At 41.8% G+C, this 11,823-nt stretch overlaps 1 long non-coding RNA gene across 1 annotated transcript; it reads left to right on the top strand.

Moving 5' to 3' along the window:
- The first annotated feature begins 1,274 nt into the window (after positions 1-1,274).
- On the top strand, positions 1,275-11,446 carry LOC147336870 (uncharacterized). Its single transcript, XR_015128654.1, has 3 exons — positions 1,275-1,417; positions 8,070-8,175; positions 11,334-11,446. It is a non-coding gene; the product is annotated as an uncharacterized LOC147336870 (long non-coding RNA).
- Positions 11,447-11,823: the final 377 nt, after the last annotated feature.

The following is an 11,823-nucleotide window of genomic DNA, read 5'->3' as shown; positions in this document are numbered from 1 at the left end:
GAGAAATGACACACACACACGCACACAAGTCGAAATGCTGATTCAATTCACTGAGACGTGATCCACACACACACACACATGCACACGCTTGTGCAATGAAGAGTGATACAAACACACACACATGCACACGCTTGTGCAATGAAGAGTGATACAAACACACACACATGCACACACTTGTGCAATGAAGAGTGATACACACACACACATGCACACACTTGTGCAATGAAGAGTGATACACACACACACACACACACACACTTGTGCAATGAAGAATGCTTTACTAACAGATGCTTATGCTGACACACAAAATGCTGCACACAAACATCCAAACACAGCATCTGTTCCAACAACAAGAAGCCATTGATTGTTTATTGGTTAAATGCATTTCATGTCACCCAGAGGGCATTTGTGCAGATTTAGGGGACAGGGTCTAAAGCAGTTTGGTTATGAAAACAACGTCTGTTTGTGGCTCAAGGCCTCGACTGAACTGTTTGCTGTGCTTCACACGGCCTGATAAAGAGCAGTGGCGCAGAGTGAAAATGATGAATTAACGGTGTGAGTCTTATTTCGGAGCGCCACATTTTGTGATTGAGATTTAATTGTGTCAAGAGATTTATTCTAAAGACACTTCTTCAGCGGAGAATCTAAAGGTAGAAACACACAGACGCTGCAGATTTTACTTGCAAGGGCATGAACACAGATGCTCCCACCAGAGTGGGGCCTGTGATGTGCGCTCTGTTCCTGCACTTTTCTTTATTTATATACAAATGTAATACAACAGTGAATACATCTATTCATAGGCAGAGGGATGTTAGTGTGTAGGGAGTGTGTGTGTGGTTCTCTTCTTGTTAGTGCAGATCAAAGTGTCCAGCTCTCCTCTTCCTGGCAGGAGTGAAATAATCACAGCTGGTTCAGCTATTATCGCTGTGAGGAAGAATTTATCAAGTCTAAGTCATCAAAAGGTCATCATGCAGTATTCTGTCACATACAAACTTATATCACTCAAAGCTTATACTGACTACTAAGTACAATTTTATATTGACAAACTGAAGGAGGAACACACTGAGAAAAAAAGGGAACAAAAAAGGGCAGCTCTTGGATTTACGTGAGCATCTCGCGTGTGTTTAACACGATTGCCTCAGGCTTTAAAGATTGCTGTTCTGTATGTTCATGTTCTGTTCTTTTGTAAACTTCATCTGTTTGTATGTTGTATACTCATTGTGTTTCAATAAAGTTCGATTTAAAAAAAGGTACGTTCTAAACGAAGCTTCAGACGTCACTGATCACGTGACTCTGGCCAAACGAATCAAGCCTCGACACGGTGCTTCTGAAGCAGCGCGTTGATCTTTCTGACACACGCACCGGAGCGTCAGCTTCAAGCGGACCATCACTACGTCTCACATCTAAAGGTGTCAAGGTAACTTTGAACTGAGTTCAGTCAATCTGGAGTTTTTCCAAGTTTTCTGTTGCTCTCTGTGAGAGAAGAGCGTTAAAGGCGGGGCTCTCCAGAGTCCAGCAAAACAGGAAACCACAGCTGGGTGTGTGTAAGTGTGCAAACCAATAGAATGCATCGTGGTGGGGGGGCATCACGGGCATTGGCAAGAAAAAAATAAAAGAATCGGTCGTACCCATGCTTCCCCGACGTCATGCCAGCGCATATTGGGAAATTCGTAGGCACCGATCGGTTTTCTATCAGCCATTTGCTGGGAGTAAGGGCGCCCTCAGTTTGCGAGGTGCGCCTGCTGCTGGCGGCACAGGGAGGAGAGGGCAGGGAGTCTCTGGCTGGCTGGAGCGGCATCTAATAACCAACTCGCAAAACAAAATAAAAACAACAAACAGATATTATGATACAGACTTATAATCTGCACCCATGTTTTTTCTAAATTCTATAAAGTGAGCGCGAGAGCCCTCGGTGCGCCTGCGCGCTGCTGAAGTCAAAGTAAACTTTATTGTCATCTCCGCTACAGACAGTCCAGCATATAGAGAGACGAGACGACGAGGCTGCAGTTACAGCGGTGCAAGTAAACAAACAATAAATATAAGAAGAAAATAAATCTACACTTTAGGACTCGGGGTAAAGGATCAATAACAATTTAATTTATAATTTACAGTTTGATGATTTAAAGTCTCACACAACCCGTCAAAAGGGGCGGGGCCGGCTGCTTCCAAGTAGAGCACATTTCATTTATAATGATGTAAATCCAAGCCCATCATGGATTCACGATCTGAATCCTGGGTTGTGTGAAATCCCAGAAATCAACCTTAGACAAAGTGAATCTGTGAACTAAGGTGTAGGTCTGTTAGGTTAATTGTGCTGATCCTCGGGTTGGGGGATTTGTGTTTGTACTGGAGCGCAAAATTCAAACCAATGGAAGATGGACAACAAAAGTTCAAAGCCATCAGGTTCTCAGGTTAGAAAAAAGAGAAAAGATGCAGGTAAGCAGACGTGTGATTGGATAATGGCAGGTCATCCTGAACCAATCAGACTAAACTCCAAACAATACATTATGTTACAGATTTTAATATTAATTAGTCATTGTTACTTGTTGATTTGTCCTTTTCTCATTGTGTGACGAATTATGACGACTGTTTGGTAGCTGTTATTGTCTCTTTCTCTCTCTTCATGTTCAATTCAATTCAATTCAATTTTATTTATATAGCGCCAAATCACAACAAAAGTCGCCTCAAGGCGCTTCATAGATACAGAGACAAACCCAACAATCATATGACCCCCTATGAGCAAGCACTTTGGCGACAGTGGGAAGGAAAAACTCCCTTTTAACAGGAAGAAACCTCCGGCAGAACCAGGCTCAGGGAGGGGCGGCCATCTGCTGCGACCAGTTGGGGTGAGAGAAGGAAGACAGGATAAAGACATGCTGTGGAAGAGAGACAGAAGTTAATAACAGATATGATTCAATGCAGAGAGGTCTATTAATACATAGTGAGTGAGAAAGGTGACTGGAAAGGAAAAACTCAATGCATCATGGGAATCCCCCGGCAGCCTACATCTATTGCAGCATAACTAAGGGAGGATCCAGGGTCACCTGGTCCAGCCCTAACTATATAATTTAGCAAAAAGGAAAGTTTTAAGCCTAATCTTAAAAGTAGAGATAGTGTCTGTCTCCCGAATCCAAACTGGAAGCTGGTTCCACAGAAGAGGGGCCTGAAAACTGAAGGCTCTCCCTCCCATTCTACTTTTAAATACTCTAGGAACAACAAGTAGGCCTGCAGAGCGAGAGCAGAGCGCTCTAATAGGGTGATATGGTACTACAAGGTCATTAAGATAAGATGGGGCCTGATTATTTAAGACCTTGTATGTGAGGAGCAAGATTTTGAATTCAATTCTGGATTTAACAGGAAGCCAATGAAGGGAAGCCAAAACAGGAGAAATATGCTCTCTCTTTCTAGTCCCTGTCAGGACTCTTGCTGCAGCATTTTGGATTAGCTGAAGGCTTTTCAGTGAGTTTTTTGGACATCCTGATAATAATGAATTACAGTAGTCCAGCCTGGAAGTAATAAATGCATGAACTAGTTTTTCAGCGTCACTCTGAGACAGGATATTTCTAATTTTAGAGATGTTGCGCAAATGGAAGAAAGCAGTCTTACATATTTGTTTAATATGTGCGTTGAAGGACATGTCCTGGTCAAAAATGACTCCAAGGTTCCTCACCGCGTTACTGGAGGCCAAGGTAATGCCATCCAGAGTAAGAATCTGGTTAGATACCATATTTCTAAGATTTTCAGGGCCGAGTACAATAACCTCAGTTTTATCTGAATTAAGAAGCAGAAAGTTAGCGGCCATCCAGGTCTTTATGTCTTTAAGACATTCCTGCAGTTTAACTCATTGGTGTGTGTTATCTGGCTTCATGGACAGATAGAGCTGGGTGTCATCTGCATAGCAGTGAAAATGTATGCTATGTCTTCTAATGATACTGCCTAAGGGAAGCATGTATAATGTAAACAGAATTGGTCCTAGCACTGAACCCTGTGGAACTCCATAATTAACCTCAGTGTGTGAAGAGGACTCTCCATTTACATGCACGAATTGGAGTCTATTAGATAGATATGATACAAACCACTGCAGCGCAGTACTTGTAATACCTACAGCATGTTCTAATCGCTCTAATAGGATATTATGGTCAACAGTATCGAACGCTGCACTGAGGTCTAGCAGGACAAGCACAGAGATGAGTCCACTGTCAGAGGCCATAAGAAGATCATTTGTAACCTTCACTAAAGCTGTTTCTGTGCTGTGCTGAGCTCTGAAACCTGACTGAAACTCTTCAAATAAACCATTCCTCTGCAGATGATCTGTTAGCTGTTTGACAACTACTCTTTCAAGGATTTTTGATATGAAAGGAAGGTTGGAGATTGGCCTATAATTAGCTAAGACTGCTGGGTCTAGAGATGGCTTTTTGAGTAAAGGTTTAACTACAGCCAGCTTGAAGGCCTGTGGTACATAGCCGATTATTAGAGATAGGTTGATCATATTTAAGATCGAAGAATTAATTAATGGCAGGACTTCTTTGAGCAGTTTTGTAGGAATGGGGACTAAAAGACACGTTGATGGTTTGGAGGAAGTAATTATTGAAGTTAACTCAGAAAGATCAATTGGAGAAAAAGAGTCTAACTTAACATCAATGGTACTAAGAGTAACTATAGATAATATTACATCTGTGGGATGATTATTGGTATTTTTTTCTCTAATGATAAAAATTTTATTTGTGAAGAAGTTCATGAAGTCATTACTAGTTAACGTTAAAGGGATGGTTGGCTCAAAAGAGCTCTGACTTTTTGTCAGCCTGGCTGACCCTAGGTTTCTCTTAAGAAACCTAGGGTTGTTCTTATTTTCTTCAATCAGTGATGAATAGTAAGATGTTCTGGCCTAGGTTTCTCTTAAGAGAAACCTAGGGTTGTTCTTATTTTCTTCAATCAGTGATGAATAGTAAGATGTTCTGGCTTTGCGGAGGGCTTTCTTATAAAGCAGCAAACTATTTCTCCAGGCTAAATGATGATCCTCTAGATTTGTGACACGCCATTTCCTCTCCAGATTACGAGTCATCTGCTTTAGGGTACGTGTTTGAGAATTATACCACGGAGTCAGGTACTTCTGATTTGAGGCCTTAGTTTTCACAGGAGCTACAGTATCCAGAGTCGTACGTAGTGAGGAGGTGAAATTATTAACAAGATAATCGACCTCTGTTGGGGTAGCGTTCAGATAGCTGCTCTGCTCTGTGTTGGTACAGGGCATTGGAGATGATAACAGTGGGTGGATTATATTCTTAAACTTAGTTACAGTGCTTTCAGAAAGACATCTACTTTGATAAAGTCTACTCTTCACCGCTGTGTAATCAATTATTGTAAAAGTAAATGTTATCAGGAAATGATCAGACAGGAGAGGGTTTTCAGGAAACACTGTTAAATGTTCAGGTTCGATGCCATATGTTAAAACAAGATCTAGAGTGTGATTAAAGTGGTGGGTGGGTTCTTTTACATTTTGAGAGAAACCAATTGAGTCTAATAACAGATTAAATGCCATGTTGAGGCTGTCATTTTTAGCATCTACGTGGATGTTAAAATCACCCACAATAATTATTTTATCTGAGCTCAGAACTAAATTAGATATAAAGTCTGAGAAATCAGACAGAAACTCTGTGTAAGGCCCAGGTGGACGATAGATGATAACAAGTAAGACTGGTTTCTGAGTTTCACAGCTGGGGTGGACAATGTTAAGCATCAGGCTTTCAAATGAATTAAAAGTCTGTCTTGGTCTTTCATTAATTAATAGGCTGGTGTGAAAAATTGCTGCCACACCGCCCCCTCGGCCTGTGCTTCGAGATTTCTGGTAGTTAGAATGGCTCGGGGGTGTTGATTCATTTAAACTAACATAATCATCCTGCTGCAACCAGGTTTCTGTAAGGCAGAGTAAATCAATTTGTTGATCAATTATTAAGTCATGTACTAACAGAGACTTGGAGGAGAGAGACCTAATATTTAATAATCCACATTTCACTGTTTTACTCTTTGGTTCAGATGTGGATACTGTATTGTTCTTTCTTTGTAATTGTTTATGTTTAAGTTGTTTGTTGCTGGTTTTTAGTTTGTTTTTTGTCTTTTTGGAAGCTGACACAGTCTCTATGGAGATGGGTTTTTGGGGGGGTAGCAGGAGGAGAGAAGCTGCAGAGAAGCGTGTAAGACTGCAACTCTGCTTCCTGGTCCCAACTCTGGATAGTCATATTTTGGGGGGTTTAATAAATTTGTCCATATTTCTAGAAATGAGAGCTGCTCCATCCAAAGTGGGATGGATGCCGTCTCTCCTAACAAGACCAGGTTTCCTCCAGAAGGTTTGCCAATTATCTATGAAGCCCACATCGTTTCTGGGACACCACTCAGACAGCCAGCAATTTAAGGAGAACATGCGGCTAAACATGTCACTCCTGGTCTGATTGGGGAGGGGACCAGAGAAAACTACAGAGTCCGACATTGTTTTGGCAAAGTTGCACACCGATTCAATATTGATTTTAGTGACCTCCGATTGGCGTAACCGGGTGTCATTACTGCCGACGTGAATTATGATTTTACTGAATTTATGTTTACCCTTAGCCAGCAGTTTTAAATTTCCTTCAATGTCGCCTGCTCTGGCCCCTGGAAGACAATTGACTATGGTTGCCGGTGTCTCTAGCTTCACATGTCTGAGAACAGAATCGCCAATTACCAGAGTTTGACCCCCGGCGGGTGTGTCGCCGAGTGGGGAAAAACGGTTAGACACATGAACGGGTTGGTGGTGTACCTGGGGCTTCTGTTTAGGACTATGCTTCCTCCTCACCGTGACCCAGCCTCCCTGTTTCCCCAGCTGCTTGGGACCTGCCGGGGAACAGCTAGCGGGGCCTACGCTATTTTCGGCTGCACCAGCTACAGGGGCCTGGCTAGCTACGGGTGAATGAAGGGTGCGAAGCCGAGTCTCCAATTCAGTAATCCTGGCCTCCAGCGCTGCAAATATGCTACATTTAAATCATGTGTGTTTCTCTGGTGAAACAATAGTTTTGTGTTAATGTTAGGGCTGCACGATTTTGCATAAAATGAGAATCACGATTTTTTGGCTTAGAATTGAGATCATGATTCTCTCATAACAATAAATAAACATAAAACAACAAATGTCTCACGTTTTGTTGTTGCAGCAAAATGTTGTCCTGCTTGAAATTCCGTCTCCACCGTTGCTCGACGCTGCGTGTACAGAGCAGGTAGTGCAACAATAGAAAAATAGTTGTGGGACGGCACTGTGTAGCGTTTGTCTAGGGTGTTGATCGTTTTCCTAAATCCCTCGTTTTGCACAGTGTTGATGGAGCCATATCTTTGGTCAGGTGATAAGTGATAGCCTCCGTAATGTCTTTGTGCCTGCGGGAGTTCGACGTGTATAGGGAAGCGCTGTATAAGGTTCCCGTTATTGATGTTTGGGTGGTTGACCGGGACGGATTTTCTCCTGTCACTTTCTCGTCATCCCTGACGTGCTCTCCGTTGTTTTTTCCCTGCTAATTTTAGCATCACACGGCACAGCTTCTGTATCACGTGGTATAAGGCTCCGCCCTTGTCATTTGTTGAGCAGGAAGAGTGAGCGCTTGTTTTCATGCAGAGTACGTCCCGGATCAAAATGTGAAGTTTTACAAATCACCACTTCTTTAGTGAATATCATTTCAGTCTCAGACAACCTCGTTTCTCTTACAGAGGTTGAATGCACCTTCTGCGGATGGCGGTACCACACAGTGTGCGTGGACTTCCCCTGCACAGAAGGCAACTACAAATGCTGTGAATGCTAAATAAACAGAAACAAATGATCCCTGTTGTCTTTGCTTGATGATTGGTTTGAGTCTTGACAATCCACATTGCTGGCGTTGCATCTTTCAATGGCAGCAATGGCAGGTATCAGTGCTCAAACCTTTTGTGTTTGTTTCCAACAAGTTGCCCACCTCGGGAAACAAAAATGTGTTCTTTTACTTGTCAGATGAACATATGAGACACTTTGACTCTTCAGTGCAGTGTGGAGCCTAACAAAGATCTGTTTTGTGTCCCAGCTGATCAGCAGGAGGAGGAGAGTCTGACGGAGCAGCAGAGGAACATTTTCAGCTACTTGGACTCAGCTCAGCCACTACAGAGGAAACAATGAGCTCAACACAGAAGGTGACAGACAGAGCAGGACCATATGACCAAAGATATTTATCACCATATACATTTGAACATTTGCCATAACGATGTAGCTGACGATATAATTGACACCAGACAAAATACTTTACAGCTGCACAACTTTATTAAAAACCCATCAATGTATTTTCACTGAAACAAGCAGCTGTTGTTTATGTGCATTAAAGTTATATAAAAATGTAACAGTGCAAATGCAAATTCCTCGCTGACAGTTTAACCAAAAGGCGTTTCCAGTGGAAACTGGCCGACACATCCTGAGCATAACCATGTATAATATCCACTAAACTTCAGAAGAGGTTATACAGTCGTGGCCAAAAGGTTTGAGAATTGCATAAATATTGGAACCTGGAGAAGTTGCTGCTTAAGTTTTTATAATACAGATTTGTACTTTATTTCAAATTGAACCTTTAAAGGGGCATTTCTGGACTTTTAAAGACCAGTAATGTACTTTTAAGGGAACATTTAAAAAAATGTTCCTATAGGTACAAAAATGTTCTTCTCTCGTACCTCTATTAGAGTGTATCATGTAACACTATAGATCAACTTAGCTCAGAATATATAAAGCATATAAACAGTTACAGCAATATGATGCAACAAACACAGAAGCTGCTGATCCAAAATACTCAAAGCTTCATAGAACTGAAACCAACATTTATTTTTAGCTCCATTCTGCTGCTGATACAGACTTTAGGTTTCTGAACATTAAACTTATTGCTGCCTTTCATAGTGTGTAACTTGAAGGCCCTGAGTACTTTCTCCCACACTGAAAACACTGGGATGATCACATTATTTGAACATTACCTAATAAGACTGATTCAGCACAGACAGTTATGTTAAACTTTCCTAGCAGTCCTTCACAAACAGGGAACAGTCTGTCTATTCTCTCCATCTGTCAGCTGCTGCTGGCTCTTCCTCCTCCTCTTCCTCACACACTGTGGGGCGATTGCGATTGTGGCTCAAGAGTTAGGAGTTCGCCTTGTAATCGGAAGGTTGCCGGTTCGAACCCCGGCTTGGACAGTCTCGGTCGTTGTGTCCTTGGGCAAGACACTTCACCCGTTGCCTACTGGTGGTGGTCAGAGGGCCCGGTGGCGCCAGTGTCCGGCAGCCTCGCCTCTGTCAGTGCGCCCCAGGGTGGCTGTGGCTACAATGTAGCTTGCCATCACCAGTGTGTGAATGTGTGTGTGAATGGGTGGATGACTGGATATGTAAAGCGCTTTGGGGTCCTTAGGGACTAGTAAAAGCGCTATATAAATACAGGCCATTTACCATTTACCACTGCTGAGTTTGTCCTGGTGGATCATCAGGGCTGCAAAGCCTCACAGATGATGTGCAGCAGTGGCTCCCTCAGTCTGTCCTCACTCTGGACACTTGCAGTCGTCACACATGGAAATCAAATGTGTGATAAGCTGCAGGATTCAAACACAAGTGTAACTTATAAACACATGTTCATACTTTTATTCCACAATCAGAGAGAAAGAAACAGAGAGAGAGTGCAGGACAGACACAGGTGACAGTCTCAGGTGTACACACTGCTACACAACAGCAGCAGAGAAGCAGGATTTAGTGTTTGTGTTATTACGAGTGTAAACAAGAAGAGTTCCAGATGGTGCAGTGGACACATGTGTGACTGCTGTGATTAAAGCATCTTTCTTTCAGCTTAACGAGTGAACCGTCAGCTCGTTCAAACACACGTTAAAGTGCGTTTGGCTCGACACCACCGAACAGAGGCAGCAATATAACACAGCTAACATTAACAGTGCAGTGAATCCTGCTTGTGCCGTGATGTTCAGGACTGCAAACCGAGCAGCATCACTGACTTTCAGCTTGTTGTGTTTGTGGATATATGACTGACTTTAATTATCCACAAAATCATCACATTCTCTGTCAGATTAAGGTCGACTATTGAACGGCGTATATTTTAAAGGCTTTAAAACCAAGTTAACGCTGAAAGTACAAACATCACTAATGTCACATAACTCTGCCGACAAGGCATAGCTATGGCTATGAAATGCTCTTTGTGTATCACTTCTTCATTATGAAAGATGTCATTAATGCACTAGTAATGTCTCATCTGGAGTATTGTTCAATCATTTGGTCAGCAGCTAATAAGACAGATCTTAACAGACTTCAGTTAGTCCAGAATAAGGCGTCCAGATTAGTGTGAAGATGTTCATACTATACTAATATTGATCAAATGCATAATAACCTTTCTTGGCTTCCTGTACAGGCTAAAATATTCTATGGCTTACTTGTAGTTCTAAAGAAAGCAATTCTGTTAAACACACCACATTTATTCTGCTCAGCTGCAGTATCCAGATGAAATACATCATCATATTACACAGTTTTCAACAAGCTGCAATTTAGTAAATGCTCGAGTTAAAAGTAACGTTTTGTAAAACTGTTACATTTAGAGCAACTTTTAAGTGGAATAAGTTGCCTTAAAAAATTAGAGAATTATTCAAAACTTCAATGAACACTTAAAAGCCGATTTACAGAGCTTTTAGTTGTTGTAAATATTGTAAGACATGATTTGTTTTTGAAATTTGTGTAATGTGCCTCAATGTTATTGATATTATTATTATTATTATTATTGATTGCTTATATTTGAACAATTGTGAAACCTCACTGTGTATGTAAGAGTGAAATTATGTGGATATCTTGAATCCACTTTATTGTGTAATATTTTATGTGAGTATTTGACGGAAGACGAGCAAAATCTGTTGTGGAAGCTAACAGGTTTAGAATAAACAAACATAGGATTTATTATCACTGAATAATTCTGTATAAATCTATACAAATTATAGAAATATGTAATAGGAAACAACAAAATAATCTAAATTATAAAATAATGTGTGTGTGTGTGTGTGTGTGTGTGTGTGTGTGTGTGTGTGTGTGTGTGTGTACAATCAGGAGTGATGGGCATGATTTTAGTGTTTGAACAGTCATGAATTATCTTTAACAGCAGGTTGGATGTAATGTGTTAGAACTACCAGCAGGTGGGGATAAGAGACCTTTAAGGTGTTTGGTGCCACGCTCCACCTTCAGGTTTAAAACTAGTGTTAATGGAGTTTGAAGGTTGAGTTTGTTCCACGACTGCATTTCACTCACTGCCTCTGTTTGTATCTCTGTCACTGCAGGACCAACATGGAGCCAGAAGTCAGCGCTCTCAGGAGGCCGACAAACCTCACAGAAGAAAGGGAGAGAAAAAACACACCTGTGACGAGTGTGGGAAGGGTTTTACTGTGAGGGCTTCACTAAAACAGCATCAGGTCATCCACACTGGAGAGAGACCGTTCAGCTGTGACTTGTGTGGAAAGTCTTTTTCCTTGAAGCGTTCCCTAAAAAAACACCAACTCATCCACAGTGGAGTTAAAGCGTACAGCTGTGATCAGTGTGGCAGAGCTTTTACTCGCAGTAGCCACTTACAGAGTCATCTAGTTACCCACTCTGGAATTAAGGCATACAGCTGTGACATCTGTGGAAAAACTTTCAGCCGGAGAGGGAGCCGAAATACACACCTACGCATTCACACCAGACATGATGTGTACTGCTGTGAACAGTGTGGCAAATACTTTACAACAGACGCACAGTTACAACAACACATGTTTACCCACACTGAGGAGAGAC

Source organism: Aulonocara sp. 'chitande type north' Nkhata Bay, linkage group LG3 (assembly GCF_057382095.1).
Source record: "Aulonocara sp. 'chitande type north' Nkhata Bay isolate Kocher_YH1m ecotype deep benthic linkage group LG3, A_spYH_male_GT1.1, whole genome shotgun sequence".
NCBI lineage: Eukaryota > Metazoa > Chordata > Actinopteri > Cichliformes > Cichlidae > Aulonocara > Aulonocara sp. 'chitande type north' Nkhata Bay.
The sequence above is the reverse complement of the archived record's forward strand: the minus strand, read 5'-3'. Positions and strand labels throughout refer to the sequence as shown.